The sequence below is a fragment of the Zeus faber genome (genome assembly GCF_960531495.2).
Source record: "Zeus faber genome assembly, chromosome: 11".
In the NCBI taxonomy this organism is placed as follows: domain Eukaryota; kingdom Metazoa; phylum Chordata; class Actinopteri; order Zeiformes; family Zeidae; genus Zeus; species Zeus faber.
In genome coordinates, this window is record NC_137205.1 from 21,617,486 (window position 1) to 21,643,392 (window position 25,907).

General features: G+C 42.7%; 1 pseudogene across 1 annotated transcript; it reads left to right on the top strand.

The window, feature by feature from the left end:
* The first annotated feature begins 11,140 nt into the window (after positions 1–11,140).
* LOC307236775 (myosin-1B-like) lies at positions 11,141–25,593 on the top strand (annotated as a pseudogene). Its single transcript has 32 exons — positions 11,141–11,344; positions 12,533–12,676; positions 12,839–12,995; positions 13,115–13,142; positions 13,243–13,309; positions 13,362–13,544; positions 14,057–14,120; positions 14,232–14,330; positions 14,939–15,042; positions 15,124–15,262; positions 15,372–15,490; positions 15,874–16,023; positions 16,134–16,304; positions 16,390–16,696; positions 16,818–16,888; positions 17,079–17,166; positions 17,370–17,487; positions 17,569–17,692; positions 17,774–17,910; positions 18,288–18,543; positions 19,434–19,676; positions 20,554–20,730; positions 21,239–21,384; positions 22,614–22,704; positions 22,801–23,190; positions 23,514–23,640; positions 23,730–23,848; positions 23,938–24,134; positions 24,624–24,807; positions 24,918–25,083; positions 25,185–25,309; positions 25,401–25,593. The product of its transcript is annotated as a myosin-1B-like (transcript).
* Positions 25,594–25,907: the final 314 nt, after the last annotated feature.

A 25,907-nucleotide genomic window follows, 5' to 3' on the forward strand; every position in this document is an offset into this window, starting at 1 on the left:
AGATGGCTACTTCCTGTCACAAAAACAAAACCCAAATCCAGCTCCACTGCTGCGACACTGAACAAAAATAACATTCAAATGTAGTCATTTTCTGTCTCTGTGGAATTCAGACTTTTTTCTGGTGCAAAGGCAGATAAGAATAATAGAGAATGATCTAAATTCAGCGAACACTGCCATTTAATTATATTATATATACGTATGTTGGCTCCAAGGCGCCGGCAGACAAAATTACATTCTTCATCTGAAGTTTATAATTCTTATTCCTAATAAAGGAAAAGAAAATGCCTTGCACAGATTTTTTTTATCTCTAAAGTTAATTATTTGGGATTTTTTTTTCTGTGTATCGTGTCTGTGCCTCGTTGGCATTCCAAAGCACCACAGATGCTAGTTCTGGTGCAATTCCTTTTGCAATTCCTCTGGTGCAATTCCTATTGCTTTTATTCCATTGTGCATTGTCCCTGTAAAAATAAATAAACAAAAAAAACAAAAAAAAGGAATAAACAAATACATAAAATAATAAACAAATAAATAAATAAAAACAACAAATGTAACTCATACCTAAATTAAATTATAGTTACAATTCAATCTATTCTGACGACCTTACAAAAATGTGTTACCTGTCCCCGACCAGTGTTTCTTCATTTAAAGTCTGAGGGGCAAATTCACGAAGGGATTGCGCGGCTTTTGCAGCCCCTAAACCTGTGCAAATAACGGAAAAAGCGAGTGTCTGATTTACAAAGCACCCGCCAATGGTTTAACACACAACTAACTGCGCTGCCACAAAAACAGCATCTCAGTGGTCCAGTCCTATTTGCACGTATTTCAATGAGGCATTATTCATACATTTGGTGCAAAATTGGCCCCTTTCTATGCAAATGAGCCCCGTTGCAAAAAATGTCAAATTCAGAAACACTGGCGATAATAGCCACACGCACTGAGAGTGAAATTATTACAGTCTGCAGAGAGCTGGTGGTAACTGAAGCACATTTATAAGGGGTGTCATGCCCAGACTTTCCAGTGATCATGGCAGCAGTGATTGCAGGCAGGCGAAGGCATCGAGGCACGATCTGGGCGTGATCCGAGCCATCCCTGCTCCTTTTCTCCAAACAAAGCAAATAAAAGCAGCGTGTTTTTAACGTAGTATTCATTTCCTCCGTTTCCTAATTGAATGAAGCAAAAACAGCCCCGTGCGTAACGGGGAGACTTTCTCAGTCACGATTCTGGACCATGGACAGCTCTGCTTGAGAGGGTAACTGAGAAAGTCTCCCCGTCACGCACGGGGCTTTTTTTGTCTCATTCAATGAGGAAAAGGAGGAAATAAATATATCCACAATATTAACACACAGCTTTTATTGGTTTTATTTGGAGAAACGGGAACCGGGGACGCGCAGCGGACGCGCAGCGTTTAATCCCTGTGTGATCACTGGAAATATTTACAAACTCCTTTTTTTTTATAAAGCTTTGCAGTAAATATGACGATCTAATGAATTCCGACACGTAAAGCCGTCACTAAAAGTTGGAGCCTCCCCAGTTATTTCCCACAAGTCCACAAATGCAATGCAGTCAATTTTGAAATGCGGCATTCATGACCATTTCCTCTAAAAATTTGGATATTATTATTAGTATTATTATTCGTCAGCTTCAGCTTCACTTTCCGCTCGTCGGCATCTTTTGGCTTTTGCTAGATGGTGAAGTACGATACGATGCAGCGGGAAAAGAAGAAGAGAACGAAATAATTGTCGTCCTTATCAGCAGCAGCCAGAGCATCTTCCCCACAGCCGCCCGACTGGATCATAAAGAGGAAATATGGAGGATCATTTAACAAGGGAAACGATATGGAGAGTCCTGGGTTGACCGGCCATTTCCAGATGGATGGGGGAGGGATTGAGAGGGAGGGAGGGAAGTTAATAAACGGATGAATTAAAGCCCTAACAATAATTAAAAGAGAGAGAGAGAGAGAGAGAGAGAGAGAGAGAGAGTGAGAGAGAGAGAGAGAGTGAGAGAGAGAGATCTTGCACCTTATATTGCAGAGTGGGTGGATGTGGTTGTTTTGATGTGCAACATAAAAGGCATTTCGACCCCTTCCCGCACGCCGTCTTTTTTGAGTTTCTCTTTCTTTCTCCAATTTAAGGCGAGCCGGCTCTGGAGTTTGCCGCTGTCCTGCACTAGATCCAACACAGGGACACACTGTAGAGTCACCAGGTCCATTTATTTCCCCGCCTCTAACCACCAAAACCACAGATGGTTGATATCTCACCCTTGAAACCCATTATTGGAAAATGAAGTACGGCATTGTACCTTTAGGGGTACCATGGCGTGTCACGTTGGCAGTTCCCTGCACAGGCAAAATTCTGACCAAATGTGTAACATTTTTGTACCAACTACGTCCAGATTTGTCCCATGCCAAGGAAACAACGAACTGCCAGTTTCGCAGGCCTTTGGACCCCGAAAGAGGGCAACTTGAATACGCTAGCTGCTCATTTTCATATCTGATTTACCAAACAGGCAGTCCTGTCCTTATACCTGTGACAGGATGAAATGGGTGGAAAATTTCGCCAATGTTAGAAAACCAACAGTACTGGGCAAGAGTCTCTAATCTCACTGACACAGCCTTCAATGTACAGAACCCACAGTACGGTGGCAGTGGTTGGTTACCCACAGTTCCTAAACGAGTGAGTTTGTCTCATTTCGTTTTATGCTCCAGTCCCTAAACGCTGACCTCACATGCATGTAAACGCACCCACCGAAAGCCATGTGTGTCAACTCGTCTCCGTAGCAAATGAAGCGTGAGCTGCGAGCAAAAATGCTACACCTTGAGATATGCATGTTCCCTGAGAGCCTTTATCGCTCAAGATGTTTATCAGCACGCCCACTACCCACGGCTCTGCTTTTTTCATGAGGATTTCACACTTTCCCTTTTCGAGGAAACATGCAAAACGGGAGAGGCATGTTCTAGCTTTCGCAGGACAGGCCCTCTTTCCCGCATGATGTAGGACAGACAAACTACGGCCCCCGGGCCGGGTTCGGCCGGCGCGGCGATTGAATCCGGCCCCGCAGAGCCTCCATCACCAGAGACACGCGAGGCGGAGCTGGGTGGGTGGGTGTCGGTGGCTCTGCGGAGCCTAAGGGCTGGTTATACTTTCTGAAAGAGTGTCTGAGAGAGCGCCTGAGAAAGTTTGCCCTCTACAGAAGTGCGGGAATTGCGATTATTACGGGTAAAGCGTATTCACACAAAAACACCCAGTTTTTACCAAATTAAGTCCCATGGTAACGGAGAGGCAACAAGGAGACATGTGTGAAGCCGCACGGGGGCATTTCTGTTTCGTATAATTAGGAAAGGGAGGAAGACGAATCTAAAATATCCATCTAAAATAAAAACACACTATCGGAGGATACGGGGAACGGAGATCGCTCCTCCTGAGGAGCCACGCTGAGGATTTCTACTCCAAAAATGCTCCCATACTTGAATAAGCCGACAAGGCAAGAGAGAACAGCTCAGCACTGTTCCCATTGATACGCGGCGTACAGTATATTGGTGATGAGTTCTGAATATTTAAAATGGCACTAACTAAATGCACTGACAAAAAGGGTTATGAAAAGGATAAGGATTGTCATAGAACTGAATGCCTTTTGAAGCAAAATGTACAAGTTTAGAAACTTGACTGTGGAGAGAAAAAAAAACATGAAATATGAAATGACAACTATCTGCACTGATAAGAAAAGATGTTAGCCGATATGAATAAAAAAGGGAAATGGCGCTATTGATAAAAACGAATCAGCTACTTATGGACCACCGCTCAAACAGACCTCTGAGAAAATCGATTAATATCAGCAGGAATACTCCCTTTGCAGCTGTTTATTGAGCGTGGAGGAATATAACAGATTGTTAACTTTGAATGCAGCCCCTCGCGTGGTTTGCAAAACTCCACCCGGCCCTTGAACCAGAAGGTCTGCCCACCCCCGCCGTAGGACGTAGGATGGTTCCTGCCGCGCTGCTGTGCTTAAGGTATCGATTGAGAACAAATGGAGGCATCGACCCGTCTTTCCCCGAGCAAGTGAAAAAGAGGATCAGTGAGCGGTGGCTTCCTCATGGATGGTCTGGAGAGGAGCGGAGCAAAACAGTGGCTGAGGGCGTTTTCACAGGTTCCCGCTGGTCGGGACCGGAGATTGGTCAGTAGTGGTCCAGCTAGTTTCACACTGGAAAAGGGCACAAATTCAGGTTTTTCACGTCAACTGCGTCATGTGTCCCTCGATAACTGCTTGGCAGCCATGTATAAATAATACAGCCATTGACCGGGTCGCATATACACAAAATTTGGTTTGGGGGTTACAAAATGTGGTCACCCTAAGGTTAACTGCAATTCCATCCTAGTGACTGTGTCTTTATCTGTATTCCCATAGACCTGTGTTAAAAACATACTGTGGTCCTTACTTCCTAGATGGTTCCAATTCTGAATTATTGCAATAAAATACACGAAGTTGCAGGGATAGTAACCCAAATGCATAATCAGTAGTTTGCAAATTGCCCTCACGTTCACTTCGTAAAAAAACAACAGTGTGGCTGCAGGAGGAGTCAAGTGACGTTCGGCAAACACTCCTGACCCTTACACAACCAGGAACACCACTCATCATTTTGACAGCTTTAGGTTGGCCTAATATAACATGGGACGCATTTCCTTTGCTCTGTTTGGAATTTGTTCAAATTACAGTGAAGGACAGAGTGAACATTAAAAGCGGTATTTCTAAAAATGTCGACAAATTGATCCAGTTGTAAATTCAACAGTATTTTCTCTTCAAATTTGCGTCAAGTTTTAAAACATCCTTCTTCAACCAAGTGAAAGACACGGCCATTTTCAACTGGATCTTATCACTAACCTCAACGACCATATGACCATATTATGTTCTATGTTGTCTCACTTGCTGCTGGCTCCTACTCACTTATACTGCACCTTCTGATCAACACTTATCTCACCAACTTCATACCTGTACCTGTGCTGATACCCGTCATTATCTTACTACATTACTCTTGTGCTTATCTGCACTGTTTATTTTTGCCGACTGTGACTGCTGTGCATGTTCATTCTGTATACACTATATATATATGTTTAGCATATTCATAGCCACTGTTCATATTGCTTGTGCTGTCCATACTGTTCTTACTGTTAATAATGTCATACTGTTAATACTGTTCTTACTGCACTTATCTAGAATACCCTCTCTGTTATCTATTTATTCAACTTATTCTACTCATCCCTTTGCACTTGCACTTGCACTCGCATTGCACTCAGTACTTGTACTATGTGCAATGACAATAAAGTTTGATCTAATCTAATCTATATACATATATTACCGGCGAAAAGCAAGTTATGTTTGCTATGGTTCTGATTCGTGCACTTAACATTAGATGAATAAAGATAGCTAGATAGATAGCTAGATAGATAGATAGATAGATAGATAGATAGATAGATAGATAGATAGATAGATAGATAGATAGAAAGATAGATAGATAGATAGATAGATAGATAGATAGATAGATAGATAGATAGAAAGATAGACGATAACAATAATAAAGCAATGGAAAAAAGGAAAGAAAAGAAGAAAATGGCAAAAATGGAAAATGTGGAAATATAAAATAAAACCTGTACGTAATAAAAGACAACAATATACACTTAACCTATTAATAAACAACAGAATATCTGACCAAAAAAAAAAAAAGTACCAAGAGAAAAACAGTAAGAAAATAAATACTAAAAACCGAAAAAATTAACCAGAAATTAATTTAACCATTGTAACTTTAATTTAAACCTGTAAAAGAAAACCCGGCAAGGGGAGAATGACACAAACATGCATCACATCAAGTGAAACGAAAAGTCCTAAACAAACAACAAAAAAAAAAAAAAAGACTTTGAAAAGGACCCTGACTTTGAAAGAACATTTAAATCCCTGTAATGAGTCCCCAGCCGCTGCTGCTGCTAAGCCCTTGTCAGTGACGACTGGGTTCCATCACCAGGGTCGTGGGGACGGATCTCTTACCATGACAGAACCACCACGGCGTCCAGGCTTTCCCCTCAGAACCAACCCAAATCTCCAGAACCACCCGGAGCCACCGGATAGGAGAACGGAGGCAAACAAACTTATTTTGAGCGGGAAAACCGAGATCTCCCCATGTGGGATCTGATGACCGTCCACCGTGTCCACGGTGGTGGGCTGTATTTTGTCCCCACGCGTGAAGAATCAAAAGGGGTCGAACCGCGGGCGCACGGCGGCTGGAACCGCTCTCCAGACGTTTCTGAAGGGGTTCCTTTGTTGGGGCGTCGGACCAGACGAGAGGGGTCTTGCATGGTCTTTAACGCCGGACAACAGCGTGTTCTGTGCGATGGAGACCCAACAAGGACTCCTCTGTCCTCTCCCTTGTCTGTTGTCCACTAAACCTAAATAACCTGGTCCTCCACATATCCCGCATGGATTTTACACAGATTAACGAAAAAGGAAACTCAGTCTCTCTGGAGAGAAAGGGAGAATAGATAGATGGATCTTTTACAGTAAATATAAAATGTTCATCGAAGCGAGATAGATAGATAGATAGATAGATAGATAGATAGATAGATAGATAGATAGATAGACAGATAGATAGATAGATAGATAGATAGATAGATAGATAGATAGATAGATAGATAGACAGATAGACAGATAGATAGATAGACAGATAGATAGATAGATAGATAGATAGATAGACAGATAGATAGATAGATAGATAGATAGATAGATAGATAGATAGATAGATAGATAGATAGATAGATAGATAGATAGATAGATGGCAATAAGAAATAAACCTAAAATTAAACAAGAAAAAAATACACCTGAAAACAAACAATTACAAAATAATGAAGTAAAAAAAACAAAACATTCTGTTTTGCAGCTCATTTTACTCATGCTCGCCCTCTAGTGGAAGATATAAGAATAGTTCAAGTGCATTAAAGCAACACTATGTATGTTTATTACCTTAAAATAACAGCTTCAAAATCATTTTGATGGTACACTGACCTGCATTATGGAGAATGGCGCCTCTTTCATCCCCGCCCACCCCCACCAACGCCTGTTCTTGCACTATGTAGGTTCTGTGTTCGGGTACGAAACTCAGAGAACAGTGCATGACGCTTTACGGCACTTGCCGGTCAAAATGTCCGGTAATACCACTCACTGGACACTGTCCAGCCGTCACTTTCATTGCGCCGCAGGGATTGTTTCACCCTCTGACTCGCACATCTGCGAGTCACAGGGCACATCTGGTAGCCGCACCGGTAGCAGGGGGCCCATCCCTGCGCCCTCGAGGTCCGTGCAAGGGCCGCTGTAACATACAGTAGGTGTACATTATGTCTGCTTTTGTAACATAGACTGTTATTGAAACGTAACCGATAAGGTTGACATATGTCGGTTAAAATGAATTATTTTAGGACACCGGAGTTTTATGACGGTGGTAACTGCACTTAGAATCTGTAGGGGCGGCAAATCCCGAATACCAGAAGTTACATAGTGCTGCCTTAAGGGATGAATGTGGAGGTAGATCTATATAATGACCTAGTTAGATTGTCATCAAGTTTTCCCTCATATTCCTGTACTTGTGTGAAACAAGATACAGTTTGGATAATAGTTAGATAATACTACATGAGATAATAATTTCATTTTAATAAACGTTCTAACGATTACCGGTTAACAAACGTTGCTATTAAAGTCAAACCCCAAAAACCCCCCTGGTGGCAGTTTTAAATCCCTCCAGTTTATTGTATATTTTTTCCCATCCTTGTTTTCCTAGTTTATTATTTATTTTAGGATTATTTGTATTTCCTTGTTGTTGTTTTTACTGTTGTTTCCAGCTGTTTTTCACGGGTTAGGCTATTGCAGATTCTTCCCTTGTTTATGGTTTATTTATAAAGAAAAATAGTAAAATAGTAATGTTTAGGGTTTATTTTCATTGTCGACAAGTTCATTGCACATTGGAAATTTCCCATGTTTTTATTCTTTATGTGTATTTATGTTTCATTTTAGCTTTATTTCCTATTGCCATTTTCTTGCCATCTATCTATCTATCTATCTATCTATCTATCTATCTATCTATCTATCTATCTATCTATCTATCTATCTATCTATCCATCTATCTATCCATCTCTCTATCTCACCGAGACACAGTTGAACCTTCACAGTATAAATAGAGTTCCTCGTTGATCTAATTACTGGACTTTCGGAGCTCTACAGGAGCTTCCTGTGGATTCCGTGGATTCATTAGCGAAGGACGGAGAACCCAAAAGGGGAGCGCAGCAGCTCCCGTGCAAAGTAAAGCTAATATCTGTTGTATTTGGACGGCCGCCATTGTTCTCCGGCCGCTGTTTCCGCAGCAGCTGCCCCGCCATAACTTCAAAAAATAAGATCAGAAAATCCTCCCCAAATCCCTCCCCGCGCTTGATCTGGTATGGATGCTAATCACACTACAGCCAGACCTGATCTCTCTGGCTCCACAGAGGAATTCAGTGGAGATAAAACAGGAAATGTATAAAAAATACATTTGATTAATGAATGGTGTTGAGCCATGTCAATTGGAAAGACAAATTTGACATATGAGGTGATGAACCACGGCTTCAATGTCAGATATGAGAATATAAATTAATCATAGTCTAACATTGGGGCTATATCAGTGTCATGTTCAATCAATCAATCGATCAGGCGATCGATCGTTTAAGCCATCAATTTATCAATCAATCAATCAATGATCTATCCCTAACAGAGCCTGCTCTTTTACTAAATGCCCCATTAATAAAGTACACTGGGGGTATGGCAGTGTCATATTTAATCAATCAATCCATCGATTAATCGATCAATCAATCAATCAATCAATCAACCAAACAATCAATCAATCAATCATTCAATCAATCAATCAATCAATCAACCAATCTTTGGGTCTTTCCCACTGGATGACAAAATAAGTGAAATATTATCTGTCAATAACAGAGTCAGCTCTTATACTCAGAAATGACTACATGACTACATTACCTGTGTTTCCCCATGAATAAAGAAACCTCGGGTATGGCAGTGTCGCATTCAATCGATCGATTAATTGATTAATCAATACTTTGGTCTTTCCCGCCGGATAAAAAATGAAGTGCATTATTATCTATCCCTAACAGAGTCAGGAGGTTTACTCAGCACTGACTATATATTACCTGCATTTTCCCGTTTATAATAAATTACGTTGTCTTATCTAATATTTTCTTATCTTATCTCATGAGCAACAACCTTCTTATGAGCAACAAATCTTCCTCAAAAGTTTCCCAGTGGAAAGAATTCAGGAATAATCAAAAACGATTTTTGCAGGAAATAAAGAACCGAAGGATAATGAAAAAGAAAAGCCGTTGAGATTTTCTCCTCCTCCTTTAAATAACTCACAACTGAACCAAATTCAATGGCTGGAGGTCGACAGAAGCCCTGAAAGGCAACCAAAAAAACCAACAATAATTACATTATTATTATTGTTTTTTGTTGGCTTCTGTAAGGATCAGTGTTCCTCAGATAATAAAATAACAACAAAACTCAGGACATTTGAAATGCCGAGTCCACGCTTTGCTTTTTGTCCTCCACACCTGACGCGGGCTCTGTTGTCTCTAAATGCGCCGTTTTCTCGTGTCCGCCTCTAAATAGAACCACATTCAGCGCGACGCGAACTTCACGCAGGATGAGAGCGTGTCGGCGTCACTGAAGCGGCACACGCACCAAGAGGTCGAAAGAGGAGGACGAGGAGGACGAAGAGGAGGAAGAGGAGGAAGAGGATAGAGGGCAAGCTCATCAAGGACAAACGGACGGAAAATGAGAGATATAAATGGAGGCGGAAGCCTGGCTGGTCCATTCTACCGACACCACCCTGTGCAGGTAGGTCCACTGGGAGCATGGGGACGATTAGACGAATGAACATCTCTAGGATTTAGAGATCTTTAATACAGAGTAGTAGTTCATGTATTCAGTTGCATGGACTTTAGTCTTTTTTTTTTGGAAGGAAATTTACTTTTTCCTACCTAGGGAACTTTTAAGATAAAAAAAACCTGAAAATTGTGGAACCCCTAACCCCTTATCCTAACCCTAAACCCTAAACCCTAAACCCTAACCCTAAACCCTAACCCTAAAGTTGCCTTGTAACGGAAGTTCTCTCTTTCTTTCACTCTAACGAGAAGTATAGTTACATGTATTCAGTCACATGGACTTCAGTTATTATTTGAAGAAAATGTACTTTTCCGAGTACATTTTAATATGTCTTATGTATATTTGTAATGCAAGCAAGTGCTTTTAACTCAGCGGCATTTTGAATGGCTCTTCTCGTCACATTATTCCGCCAAGCGGGAGCGACTTTCACTATGAGGGTTTGCCAAATTCCATTCGATTGAATTCAATTTAAAGAACTTTATTTTTCCATCGGGTATTTTCACAAGGCATAAATAAAAATTAATTCATACAAATTAGAATCTATGGATACACGTGATACAACAAAAGGGTCCGGATGTGACAAAAGCCTTCGCTAGAGCTGTGAACTCCAAACCGACTGTCACTAGTACTTGAGTGACCCTTTGGCCACTCGAAACTTTCTGACTTTCTTTTACTCAAGCTGTCATTTGGTGATCGACTTTTCTTTATCCGCAAGTTAAATTTGTTTCATAGTCACTGTACTTTTACTTAAGAATTATTTTTAACTGCGCTCCACCCAGCTGCTTGAGTTGTGTTTTATCTAGTGAAAGTTTTGTCTCTGTATTTCCTATAGGCTTTTCTTTGTACTTTCGTCAACATTTTTACTACTATACATTATACTTTTTTAGAAAAAAAGTGATATTAAAATTTAAAAAAAATATATATTTTTTTATTTTTTATAATTTACTAAAACTGTTCAATTGGTGAAGACACTAATGCTGTTCAGCAGGTTGGTGAAATTCAGCAACAAATTAAATATTTCCACACTAATAAACATTACAATATCTAAATGATGATGATGATGATTATTATTATAATTATTTATAATAATCAAACTTTTCTTATTAAAAATTAGTTGGTAGTACTCTGTTCCCAACCAACCAACTATATTTTATTTTAATTCCATTTTGACACCATGAGCATGGAGGGGGAGATGGCAGTGTTCGGGCCAGCCGCCCAGTACCTGCGCAAGTCTGAGAAGGAGCGACTGGAGGCCCAGTCCCGACCCTTTGACAACAAGACGGCGTGTTTCGCCAGCGACGACAAGGAGCTGTACGTGAAGGCCGAGGTTCAGGACAGGGGGGACGGGCAGGTCATCATCAAGACCCTGGACAACAGGGTAGGTCCCCTGGCCATTAAGGTGGAAATGTACTGAATAACCCCAATGGTGAAAAAAATAAAATGAAAAATTCCCCCATTCTTATCAAGTCAAATAAAGAATTGTATTTGATAAAGCAGTGTAGCTAGTTGTGGTCAGTAAACTGTTGATATGGATGAACATTCCCAAAAATAACTAAAAATATCCCTACCACCGCAATTGATCAAAAAATGTGCAACAGATACAGTGGAAGTGCAATAATTAAGTGTGGCAGTTTCTCATACCACACACCACCCAAGTGACATGTTCAGGGCCCTCCGGCACAGAGACACAGAATATGATGGGTTGTAAGGACCAATTTATTGTAGAGATTTGTCCAGTTGGAATTAGCCAGGAGCAGATAGAACATTTCATGACACGGGCTCCTATCCTGAGTGTGTGTGGGGATGGCAGCTTTACCTGTTGCTCATTAAACCAACCAACGAGCAACAGGTATGGAGCCACCCTGACCCAATCACCCAGAGCCTGGTCAGGTGTGGCTGCTCAACTAGACCACCCCCAGCCACCCACCACCACCAAGCAGAGAACAAAAATAAAAAAAAATGTTTAAAGCAGACTCTCAGGCCCCTATACCCTAAATAATAAAAACACCAGACTCTGAAACAGGGTTTCCATACCTTAAACAAACAAATGTCCAAAAACAATGTAATGGTCCCCTTCCAGAGGACCTGGTTCCTCAGAACAGCATAGTCGACCGGCCTCCTTCCCCCGTGACCACAGACAGCCCCCTCCTCCCTTCCGGAGTGCGGGGCCACGGGCTGCTGTGCTGGCTGGTGAAGGCGTGGCCAGACTTGGCTGTTGGGGGGCTGCTTGAAGGGCTGCTGGGCTGCTGGATGGTCCCGGCGGTGGCTGCTGGGCAGAGGAGTTAGCTGCAGACAGTTATCCATGGTGGTTGCTGCAGCTGCTTCTCCCCCGGTCCTCCGCCGGACACCCTGTGTGCTGTTGCTGCCAGTCGGGAGAGGGTTGGTGCTGAAATTTCGAGAATATAAAGTACCAAATCTAAAGAAATTCTAATTTGTATGGCACTTGGGGTCACACTAGGTGGCTTGAGGTCAGCCCTGCACCTGCAAACAAGCTGTTGGACCTGTAAAACACCATATAACTCTACCTGGGTGACAACCTTGTGTTTGTTTTTTGCTTTTGTCCCAGACCTTGACGGTGAGGGAGGACCAAGTCTTCCCCATGAATCCGCCCAAGTTCGATAAGATTGAGGACATGGTGATGATGACACACCTCCACGAGCCAGCGGTGCTGTACAACCTGAAGGAGCGCTACGCCGCCTGGATGATCTACGTAAGTTCCATATACAACACCCCCGGTTCCCAACATGGCCACTGATTGGTCGTGTTGGGAACTTTGGTTTGACCGCCAGCCACCACCAAAGTTCTCCCATTTAGCTTCCAATGCGTCAGTCGACTTCCTTCGACCTGTCCCGGGATCCTCTTCTTCACGCAGACCTACTCTGGGCTGTTCTGCGTCACTGTGAACCCCTACAAGTGGCTTCCCGTCTACGACCCCGAGGTGGTGAAGGCGTACCGGGGGAAGAAGAGGTTGGAGGTCCCACCGCACATCTTCGCCCTGTCCGACAGCGCCTACCAGTTCATGCTCACAGGCACGTGGGAAGGGAAGACCGCCGCGCCGTTCAATGCGTTCATTAGATGTTGATGTGTTTAGTTAGTCACCGTGGTGACATCTGCTCAACTTCTTCTCCCCTTTTCTTTCTACCCGCAGAGCGTGAGAATCAGTCTATTCTCATCACGTACGTATTATTGTCATTTTTCGTAACGTATGACTTGACCTCGAGGAAGGATGACTGTACGTTGGTTATTAAAGAAGTCTTTGTCGTCCTCGTTTCTTAGGGGAGAATCCGGTGCGGGAAAGACGGTGAACACCAAGCGCGTCATCCAGTACTTCGCGACAATCGCGGTGTCTGGAGAAAAGAAGAAAGAGGTGGCCAGCAAAATGAAGGTCAGTTCAGCATTTCGGGAGAATACCATCGGTTCATTTCAAAGGAGAGTCGAGGTCGGGAATGAATGTGTCCTCCTCCGCGTGCTCCTGTCTTCACAAGGGGACCCTGGAGGACCAGATCATCCAGGCCAACCCTCTGCTGGAGGCCTTCGGAAACGCCAAGACCGTGAGGAACGACAACTCCTCTCGCTTTGTGAGTGACATGAAGCCGGGGTCACGCTCAATCCAGAAATGCACCCGACAGTAGAGAATAGTTTCCCTAGCTGAGTGTTTGCATGAAAGTCTGGAAAAAAAGTAAGCAATTCATCAATATAAAATTGGATTTATTTATAGAGGATATGGTGATATCCAACGTTAACGTTAATAACGTGATTATTTTATCTACGTAACTTTTTCAGTTATTTTAAGCTGAGTTACAATGAGAAAAAAAGTGTATTATTGTAGTGTCAGATCCGAAATTGGTCGCATTTGTTGACCAGTTTGTTTTGTTGTTTCTCAGATTCAGTGTAAAGCTGGCTTTTCCTTAAGTAACTTCTACAGTCAAAACAGCCAAAGTTGCGTCCCTCCTTAAGATGTTTTTTTTACCACTCGTCTTTCAACTCAATGTAGAAGAAATTAATTTTTGTATTTAGCCAAGAATCTCTGCTCTTTTCATAATCTGGAATAAAACAGTAAAACATGACGAGTAACTTTTTAATATTTCAGGGCAAATTCATCCGAATCCACTTTGGCACATCTGGGAAACTGTCTTCAGCAGATATTGAAACATGTACGTTTAAATTTGCTGCCAATTTTATTTATTTGTTTATTATATCCAAATTCAAATACTATTCACTGATGTCTTTGGTACGAAATGATGGTTGTTGTTATGCTTTTAAAGATTTGTTGGAGAAGTCCAGAGTGACGTTCCAGTTGGGCTCGGAGCGAAGCTACCACATCTTTTATCAGCTGACCTGCAACAAGAAGCCTGAACTCATTGGTACATACCTTCTTGTCTTTTTTTATATCGCTCTCTTTTTCTCTCTTTTTCTCTCCACACCAGGCTCTACATGTCATTAAAAAGCCTTAAAAAGTCTTAAATTTAGTTATATGAGGCCTTAAAATGATGTCAATAATGGTATCAGGCCTTCAATTTACTAAAAGAATCTTCAATTTGAAATTATAATAAATGATACTTAATTTCAACATAGATATTATTTTATTTAGCCATATATGTCGGATTCAGACAGATTATTATAGTTATATGTTGAGTTTGGCCAAAATTAGTGAAGTTCTTCAGCATCAGAGTCAATATTTCTGATGTTCAAAACAATATACTAGCCTTAATACCCACCTGCTACACTTTGTCCAGAAAACACATTTTGGTTGGTTTAATCTGATTTAAATGTGAATGAAATTTAAATTAGTTTTATAATTGAAATCCCCCCAAAAAAATCGACTTTTATTCTAATTGGTTTTAAAAGGGACTGAAAAGTTAGCTCTTTAATACCTGCAGACACCCCATCCACACACACACACACACACACACACACTGCTACCTTAAACTTTTAACAAACTACTTTTAACAACATTGCATTCATTTTTCAGACCTGCTCCTCATCACCACCAACCCCTACGACTTCGCCTTCATCAGTCAGGGGGAGATCAGCGTCAAGAGCATCGACGACGCCGAGGAGTTAATGGCGACCGATGTGAGCTATCGGTGTACTTGAGCGATATGTTCCTTTGAGGGGGATTTTATTGTGACGTGTCTTTTCTGCTCCATGCGACAGGAAGCCATCGATATCCTGGGTTTCACAGCCGATGAGAAGATGGGCATCTACAAGCTGACAGGTGCAGTGATGCATTATGGGAACATGAAGTTCAAGCAGAAGCAGCGAGAGGAGCAGGCCGAGCCCGACGGCACCGAGGGTGAGACCGGTTACATCCATTTCTTGATATTTGTTATGGAATGAGCTTTTTCATATACATGTTTAACGATTAAATCCACACCTTTTTTCTTAATTTGTGCTGAATGCAGAGGCGGATAAAGCGGCTTACCTCATGGGCCTGAACTCGGCCGACCTGCTGAAACTACTCTGTTACCCCAGAGTGAAGGTCGGAAACGAGTACGTCACCAAAGGACAGAATGTTCAGCAGGTGAGACGCACCATGACAAGGATAAAAGAGAATTTGAGCTGTCACAGTCATCATTACATAATCGCCCTGATGGCAATTTTTTGAGCATATCGCTATCGTTTGGTAAAATCATCAGATTCCACAATCATCTCTTTCCATTGAACTTGAGTGGAGTTCTGAGCCACGTTAGAAATGTTGCAATGAATCAATTGGGAATTTGGTGCATTTCCATCAGTTGGGTTGAGGAATGGCTCTTCTGCAATAGAATTGTATAGAATAAATTAAAAAGACTGATCGCTAACCACAATGTCATCATCATAACAGCCCTAAAGAGTACCACACACGTCTGAGGGACCTATTATCCACGAGTCCTTCCAATGCCCTTTGTCTTTCCTTCTCTTCAGGTGTACAACTCGATCGGAGCTCTGGCAAAATCCGTCTATGAGAAGATGTTTATGTGGATGGTGATGCGAATCAACCAGCAGCTGGACACCAAGCAGCCCAGGCAGCACTTCATCGGCGTGCTGGACATCGCCGGATTTGAGATCTTTGACGTATGTGTTGACCCTATGCATGTTCCTTTGTACTAAACAGTATGTAATGGCTTGTTGAATACTGCCAACTACTGTATCTAGCCTCTGAACATTGTGTGTACAATCTGCAGTTCAACACGCTGGAGCAGCTGTGCATTAACTTCACCAACGAGAAGCTGCAACAGTTTTTCAACCACCACATGTTTGTGCTGGAACAAGAGGAATACAAGAAGGAAGGCATCGATTGGGAGTTCATCGACTTTGGCATGGACCTGGCGGCCTGCATCGAGCTCATCGAAAAAGTACAGTAGGCAGCCTTATTTCAGACACATAGATGGATAGCATCTTGCGATTCTCACGGTGAATTACGATTTCTCGTTCTTTCAGCCGATGGGTATCTTCTCCATCCTGGAGGAGGAGTGCATGTTCCCCAAGTCCACAGACACCTCCTTCAAGAACAAACTCTATGACCAGCATCTTGGCAAGAACAATTGCTTCCTGAAGCTCAAGCCAGTCAAAGGCAAGGCCGAGGCCCACTTCTCCCTGATGCACTACGCGGGCACCGTGGACTACAACATCTCCGGCTGGCTAGAGAAGAACAAGGACCCTCTGAACGAGTCCGTGGTCCAGCTCTACCAGAAGTCCCCAGTCAAAATACTGGCAATGTTCTACGCAAGCTTCTCTGGAACAGATGGTAATAAATGACTTCTGAGGTCTGTTTCATTTTCTAGCATACTTAAGCCATCAAGGGCATATTTCAACAATAGATCATTTCATGGTGTTTTCTTCTGTCTATGGTACAGAAACGGCTGCAGGGGGCAGTGCAAGCAAGAAAGTGACCAAGAAGAAAGGATCGTCTTTTCAAACTGTGTCTGCCTTGTTCAGGGTGAGATCTTCACCTATGGTTCCTTACTATTTTAATGTGTATTGTGGAGAAATAATTAAAGACAAATTAAAATAAATGAACACAAACAAAAGCCTCTTATTCTCATTCATATCCACGGTAACACTAGAGTTCGACAACAATTGACCATAATGATAAATGACTGTCTGTCTGTTTTGTGTTGTTTTTCTAGGAGAACCTCGGGAAGCTCATGACCAACCTGAGGACCACTCATCCTCACTTTGTGCGGTGCTTGATTCCAAATGAATCAAAAACTCCAGGTCTGCTTAAGGCTTTATGAGAAGTTCATCATTGTTTCCCTACAAGTGTCATTTTGATGCATCCATTCAACGAACACAGGCAAATGAGACTATTGGTGACAAAGTCTTATCCTGGGAAACACTTCTGCCTCCCCAAATGGCCTATAGTAGCTACAGTATGGTGAAGGCATTCTACGAAGGCCATTTAATTTTTTTCATAACAGGTATCATGGAAAACCAACTGGTCATCCATCAGCTACGCTGTAATGGTGTGTTGGAGGGCATCAGGATCTGCAGGAAGGGCTTTCCCAGCAGGATCCTCTACGGAGACTTCAAGCAGAGGTAAAATTGGGGTTTCTAAATTGACACGTACTTTGTTTTTTGTATTGGATATCTCATCTTATGATGCCCTTCCACCGACAGGTACAGGATTCTTAACGCCAGCGCCGTTCCAGAGGGCCAGTTCATGGACAACAAGAAAGCCGCTGAAAAGCTGCTGGGCTCCATCGACGTGGATCACACGCAGTACAAGTTTGGACACACCAAGGTTCGTATTTCTGCGTGATGCATTGGGTGAATGGAGGCTTGTGTCTATTATATAAGAAATAATGGCCGTCATATTTTTCAGGTGTTTTTCAAAGCCGGTCTCCTGGGAACCCTGGAGGAGATGAGGGATGAGCGCTTGGCCCAGGTGGTGACCTCCACCCAGGCCCTGTGCCGCAGCTACGTTATCAGGCTGGAGTACCAGAAGATGGTGGCCAGAAAGTAAAGATAGCTCTAGAGATTCAAGGGTATTTTGGGAATCTGGGAATATCCCCTATGGAAAAATCCAAAGGATACCAAAAGCCATATCATACATGACTTAATTTTCTGACTGTTTATCAACCATAGAAGCATGATAGACGTCTCCTTGTACTGTAGACAGGGGCTGAATTGAGGGTGGATGCAGATTGACACCGTGGACACCTTTAGTAAATAAATAAATTAGAAAGATATTGAAAGCATTCCCTTGCCGTCCGCCTTTCAGAAGGGATCAAACTCACTGATATCTTTTTAAGACTCACATGAAATTCCCAATTTCAGAGCGGCCAAAGGAATGGATCGGCTCAATTCTTAATAAATCCCAATTTTTGCTTGGACAGGGAGGCGATCTACACCATCCAGTACAACTTCCGCTCCTTTATGAACGTGAAGCATTGGCCCTGGATGAAGATGTACTTCAAGCTGAAGCCGCTTCTGAAGAGTGCGGAGATGGAGAAGGAAATGGCCCAAGTGAAGGTGGACTTCACCAAGCTGAAGGAAGACCTCGCCAAATCAGACAACAGACGCAGGGAGCTGGAGGAAAAAATGGTTTCCATCATGCAGGAGAAGAACGACCTTCTCCTCCAAGTCCAGGCAGTAAGTAAACAGCTGAAATGATCAAAATAATGTATCATGTATAGTATGTATAAGTGTGTAGTGGTCTTTGTTCATATTTATATTTGGGCTTTGCTTCACACTTCCATGACCCTGCCGAGAGGTTTTTGTCACGTCAATGGTATGAGTTAGAATTTTGGGGGCTCTCATTGAGTGTGTGTATTAAGTTTTCTGTGAGCTACTAATAATTACCAAACTTTACCAAATACTTTTCTATGTGCTTAGTTTAATCTTCAGGTTTAATGTATAATCTTTATATTGTAATATTAACAATTACTTTTTTTTTCATAATTAGACTTATTCCACATTGCCATTTTTCTACTTTTATTCACAATGCTTAATTATAATTATTATTATTATTATTATTATTATTATTATTATAATTATTTGTATAATAATAATAATACTTATTATTATTATTATTGCTATTACTATATATATTGATCTGTCTATGTTGATCTATCTATCTATCTATCTATCTATCTATCTATCTATCTATCTATCTATCTATCTATCTATCTATCTATCTATCTATCTGTCTGTCTATCTGTCTATCTGTCTATCTATCTATCTATCTTTCTATCTATCTATCTATCTATCTATCTATCTATTTATCTATCTATCTATCTATCAATCTATCTATCTATCTATCGATCCATCCATCTATCTCGCTGTGATGAACATTTTATATTTACTGTAAAAGATCCACATCTAAGGCTTAAAGTGAGAGATGGTTTATAATTACCTTTATGGAACCTTACCTTTATGGAACCTATGAATCTCAAACAAAACATTTATTCTTATTATTATAATTGGAATTATTTTGGGGTGAATACTGACCCAACTGTTGTCCAAACCCTGCCTGATGCCAGGAGGCGGACAACCTGCAGGACGCGGAGGAGCGCTGCGAGGGCCTGATCAAGAGCAAGATCCAGTTGGAGGCCAAGCTGAAGGAGGTGTCAGAGCGTCTGGAGGACGAGGAGGAGGTGAATGCCGAGCTGACGGCCAAGAAGAGGAAGATGGAGGACGAGTGCACCGACCTGAAGAGGGACATCGACGACCTGGAGCTCACCCTGGCCAAAGTGGAGAAGGAGAAGCACGCCACGGAGAACAAGGTGCACTGGGAAAACGGATGAGAGGTTCTCAACATTGGGGTCCGGGGACCCACCCCCAGGGGGTCCTTCAAGCGGTTCCTCTAGTATATAGTTAAAGTAATAGTGATAGTAATAGTTAAGCAATAGTTCAACTTCACCATTATTTAATTTACAAGACGTTAGCACCATTAGAGAAATGTACAATAATGACTGTTTTGATCCGACTGTAGTTTCACTGTTATCTCCCTAACTAGACAGACAGAAGTGGAAGTTTGGACTAAATCATATCTACCAATAGAAATCTTCCCAGGTTGGGGTCCCAGAGATACGAAACAGGTTGAGAATCGCAACAGCAGACACCAGTATTTTATGTTTTAATCTTTGAATGACTAATTAATTAAGTAATTAAAATACTTGTAATTGAAGAACACACCATTAGCAATAATATTACTCCAAAACTTGATTAAATCTGGCTACAAAGTAATTAAAATAAAGAAGTTGATAATTAACTTTAGTTGTGTTGTTTACGCTAAATTAAATTAAGGGCATATAGAATAATGGTGGGAGAAATGGTGTTTACTTTTTCCTGCTCCTTTCCAGACATTTATAATTTATTTTGTGGGGAATTTGGCGAATTATTGTTTAAAAAATTGTAATGGTTATTTATTGAGCTTCTATTGTTTCTTAAATGTCTGAAGTAGAAAACCAATCAATCAATCCAATCAAAACAAAGGCAGCACATACATCTTTGTGTTGGAATATGATAAAGTTATATTTTCATTAATATGGTGGAAATCGCTTCATTGACGACTTGATGACATAGAGTATATCATGCTCTTACTATGTACTGCATAATAACGGCTGTTTGATCACAGAAGTTTTGTTTCCACATTTTCAGGTGAAGAATTTGACCGAGGAGATCATGAGCCAGGATGAGAACATCACCAAACTGACCAAGGAGAAGAAGGCCTTGCAGGAAGCTCACCAGCAGACTCTGGACGACCTCCAGTCTGAAGAGGACAAGATCAACGTCCTGACCAAAGCCAAGTCCAAGCTGGAGCAGCAGGTGGACGAGGTGAGCGACCACGCTAATTTTTAGCGCATATAGGGAAAAGCAGGCTAATTAGTAATGAACCCTGTGGCTTGCCTCCACGCCTAAATGCTTTCGTGCAGAGGTCCCCAAATTTGAGTCATTAGCCCCAGAGGGGCCCTTGAAAGAATGGCACGGGGTCCGCTGCAAAATTCAGTAATTTCAGTATTTTTCTTTTGTTTTACTTGAAAAAACAATTACTGAATATTTATACTAAACCTCACTAATGTTTGTGTTTTTGTTGCTAGGCAGATAAAGGGTGTACAATTGTAAGTGTAGAAAGTGTGAGGGTGATGTGGTCTGGTTGCACCATGCCATTTAATTAAATGCACCTTGCCATTAAAAAAAATTGGAAACCCGTGCTTCAGTGTACACTAAATAAAAAAAATACATAAATACATAAAATCACCATGCCTGCACCCAATGGAATAACTGGGTTTAGCAGCTGGCTAATGAAACGGTGCTTCAGCTCCAAACTGCTGCTCTTTTCTAGCTGGAAGGCTCTCTGGAACAAGAGAAGAAGGTACGTATGGACCTGGAGCGAGCCAAGAGGAAGCTGGAGGGAGATCTAAAGCTGGCCCAGGAGTCTCTGATGGACCTGGAGAACCACAGGCAGCAGCTGGACGAAAATATGAAAAAGTAAGAATAGGAACAGTTTGAACACAATTCCCTTATTGCAGAGCTGGACATATTTACTTATTCTGCTATTCTGCTACCAATTGTTTTTGTATTGCTTTTTGTTTTTCATTTTCTTTAGTGAATGGATGTATACACCGATCAGCCACAATATTAAAACCACCTGCCTAAAATGATCTACGTCCCCCTAGTGCTGCCAACCCATAGAGGTATGGACTCCACAAGACCTCTGAAGGTGGAGTCTGGCACTAAGATGTTAGCAGAAGATCCTTTAAGTCCAATAAGTTGTGAGGTGAGACCCCCATGGATCAGGCTTGTTGTTCAAGCACATCCCACAAATACTTGATCGGATTGAGATCTGGGAAATGTGGAGGCCAAGTCAACACCTTGAGTCATATTTCATGTTCCTCAAACCATTAGTGAACAATTTTTCCGTGTGGAAGGGCACATTACACTGCTGAAAGAAGACACTTCCCTCAGGAAATACTGTTGCCATGAAGGTGTGTATAGTACTTGGTCTGCTACAATGTTGAGGAAGGTTGTTCGTGTCAAAGTAGCCTCCACATGAATGACAGGACCCAAGGTTTCCAAGCAGAACATTGCCCAGAGCATCACACTGCCTCCACCCGGCTTGCTTTCTTCCCATAGTGCGGCTATGCAGCCTCATAAGCAGCAAGCTGTGATGCACTGTGTGTGTACACCTTTCTATCACAGCAGCATGAACTTTTTCACCAATTTGTGCTGCAGTAGTTCTTCTGTTGGATAGAACCAGATGTGCTGAACTTCGGTCCCCATGTGTATCAATGAGCCCATGGGCGCCCATGACCCTGTCTCTGGTTCAGCGGTTGTCCTTCCTTGGACCGCTTTTGGTAGGTACTAACCACTGCATACCGGGAACACCCCACAAGACCTGCTGTTTTGGAGATGCTCTGACGCAGTCGTCTAGCCATCACAACTTGATCCTTGTCAAAGTGGCTCAGATCCTTACGCTTGACCATTTTTCCTGCTTCCAACACATCAACTTCAAGAACTGACTGTTCACTTGCTGCCTAATATATCCAACCCCTTGACAGGTGCCACAAGATGATGAGATGAGCAATATGATTCAGCTGTCGGTGGCTTTAATGTTGTGGCTGATCGGTGTATATAGCTGATGGGTGTTGATATCGCACTGAACCTAAAACCTCAGCATACCTCTGAATTATTTTCCATGCTTTTCATCTTTTCAACAGGAAAGACTTTGAGTTGTCGCAGCTTCAGACCAAGGTTGAAGATGAACAAGCCCTGAGTGGTCAGCTGCAGAAGAAGATTAAAGAGCTTCAGGTGACTATCCTGACAGATGGTTGGGATTTCCAAACAGTTTTTTACGAGCTATTTTTTCTTGTTGAGATTAAAGAATTAAATTTACCCCGCCTGCAGGCCCGCACTGAGGAGCTGGAGGAGGGGATGGAGGCCGAGCGCTCTGCTCGGGCCAAGGTGGAGAAGCAGCGCTGCGACCTCAACAGGGAGCTGGAGGAGATCAGCGAGCGCCTGGAGGAGGCCGGAGGAGCCACCGCCTCCCAGGTGGAGATGAGCAAGAAGCGCGAGGCCGAGTTCCAGAAGCTCCGCCGCGACCTGGAGGAGAGCTCCCTGCAGCACGAGGCCACCTCCGCCTCCCTGAGGAAGAAGCACGCAGACAGCGTCTCGGAGCTCGGGGAGCAGCTGGACAACCTGCAGAGGGTCAAGCAGAAGCTGGAGAAGGAGAAGAGCGAGCTCAAGCTGGAGGTGGACGACCTGTCCGGCAATATGGAGGCCGTGGCCAAAGCCAAGGTAATATAAGGATAATAGATGATTTTCTATATGGGGCATCTTAATACAAGCTGTGAACCATATTTGTACTACACTAGTACCTCCACTTACGACTGCATCTACTTACGACTAATCCAAGATATGAGTAGCGATAGTCGCGAAAATTTGTATCGACTTGCGACCGACTGCTCGAGGTACCACTGTATTTATAATTTCTGGGATAGAGAGCTGTTTGATCCTAGTGAATAGACCATTGTGCCCTTGGTTGGAAGGTGTTCAAATAATGTTTTTTTTTATTGATTGATTGAAATTGTAACATATAAACTATTTTTTTGTTGTTCTAGATGAATTTGGAGAAACTCTGTCGCTCGCTTGAAGATAATCTGAATGAGGTGAAGACCAAAGAGGAAGAACAGCAACGGCTCATTAATGACCTTTCAAGCCAGAAAGCTCGACTGCAGACGGAAAATGGTGAGATTTATCTTAGTATGTTTGCATATCAACAAATCAGCCATTTTCCAAAATATAAATTAACCAATTTCGATACTTCTTCCATGTAGCGGAGATGTCTCGCCAACTAGAAGAAAAGGAATCCCTCATATCCCAACTAACTCGGGGAAAACAAGGCTTCATTCAGCAGATCGAAGAGCTAAAGAGACTTCATGAAGAGGAACTGAAGGTAAAGAAAATAACCAACCACCGATCCTTTTGTTTGTTTGTTCTATGCTTTGTTTGAGAAATATCACAACATTTCCTTCTTTTCCCAAGGCGAAGAGCGCCCTGGCGCACGCCACTAAATCGGCACGGCACGACTGCGAGCTGCTGCGGGAACAGTACGAGGAGGAGCAGGAGGCCAAGGCCGAGCTGCAGCGCTGCATGTCCAAGGCCAACAGCGAGGTGGCGCAGTGGAGGACCAAGTACGAGACCGACGCCATCCAGAGGACCGAGGAGCTGGAGGAGGCCAAGTAAGAGAACCTACTAGGTAGAAGGTAGGTAGGTAGATAGAAAACCTTCCTCCTGCTCAATAGTGGCATTAACAGCCGGATCCCTGCTCAAGATATTAATTTTCCATCAAACCAACAAGCAAACGTGGCCAAAATTCAAAATGAACGTTAGTCAAGTCAAACTGTCTCTTACGGTGATGGTAGACTTAGACTTGCACAGTTCTGGTGGCGTTCTTGACTTGGTATCTTCAGTCTCAGACTACACTCAGATTCTGAACTTTCGTCTCAGCCTCGACGGTCTACAAAGACTTTGTCTTAACATCGTCTGCAAGACTTGTCCTCGAGTCAGTCTGCAAAAACGTATTCTCTACTTGGTCTGTAAACACTTTTTTCTCTACTCACTACAAAACCTTGGTCTCAAATCTTGCCTTGGGTAGTCTTGGCTGCATCACCACATATTTGAAATGGAAAAAGTGTCATTTTCCAGTCATTAAATGTATTCCCTCCCAGGAAGAAGCTTGCGCTGCGTCTCCAGGATGCAGAGGAAGCCGTGGAGGCTGTTAACTCCAAGTGCTCCTCCCTGGAGAAAACTAAGCAGAGGCTCCAGGCAGAGGTGGAGGACCTCATCATGGACGTGGAGAGGTCCAACTCTGCCGCCTCAGCCTTGGACAAGAAGCAAAGGAATTTTGATAAGGTTGGGGATGACTCTCCCACCTTTACAGCATCTCTGTTTTCTATTATGTTCCTTCATTAGAGGTTTGTCAATGCTCCAAAAGCATTTTGAAGTCATCGCTGATTCTCTAGGTTCTGGCCGAGTGGAAGCAGAAATACGAAGAGAGCCAGGCAGAGCTGGAATCGGCCTTGAAAGAGGTGCGCTCTTTGGGCACCGAGGACTTCAAGATGAAAAACGCCTATGAGGAATGCCTGGAACTTCTAGAGACCCTCAAACATGAAAAAAAAAACCTGCAACGTATGTCACCGAATCCCTTTCATGAAGTTAACACTTTGCATGTCCTTTGGTATTAGCAGGAGACTCTAGATTCTAACTCATGGGATTTTACTATTTTTCAGAGGAAATAATGGATCTCACTGAGCAGCTGGGAGAGACCAGCAAAACCATTCACGAATTGGAGAAATCCAAGAAACAGGCCGAACAGGAGAAAGTCGAGGTCCAAACTGCACTGGAGGAAGCAGAAGTAATAACTACTCCAATTTACCAAGTACTTCTCAAGTAACAACTGGACCTCCCTCGTCTTATTAGTGACTTCATTCAATTCTGTTATACAGGCCTCCTTGGAGCACGACGAGTCCAAGATCCTGCGTGTTCAACTAGAGCTAAACCAGGTGAAGTCTGAGGTGGACAAGAAGGTCTCGGAGAAGGATGAGGAGATCGACCAGCTGAAGAGGAACAGCCAGAGGATGATCGACTCCATTCAGAGCAACCTGGACGCCGAGGTTAGGAGCAGGAACGATGCCCTGAGAGTCAAGAAGAAGATGGAAGGCGACCTGAATGAGTTGGAGATCCAGCTGAGCCACGCCAACAGGCAGGCAGCTGAGTCCCAGAGGCAGCTGAGGAACATACAGATTCAGCTTAAAGTAAGCAACGTGTTCAGAAAACATTTACAAAATCAACAAATTAGTCTGAATGACACCACACGTGTTTTGCTCTCTCCAGGAAGTCCAGATCCACCTTGAGGATGCCGTGAGGAACAGCGACGACGTGAAGGAGCAGGTGGCCATGTCCGAGCGCAGGAGCAACCTGATCCAGGCCGAGATGGAGGAGATCAGAGGAGC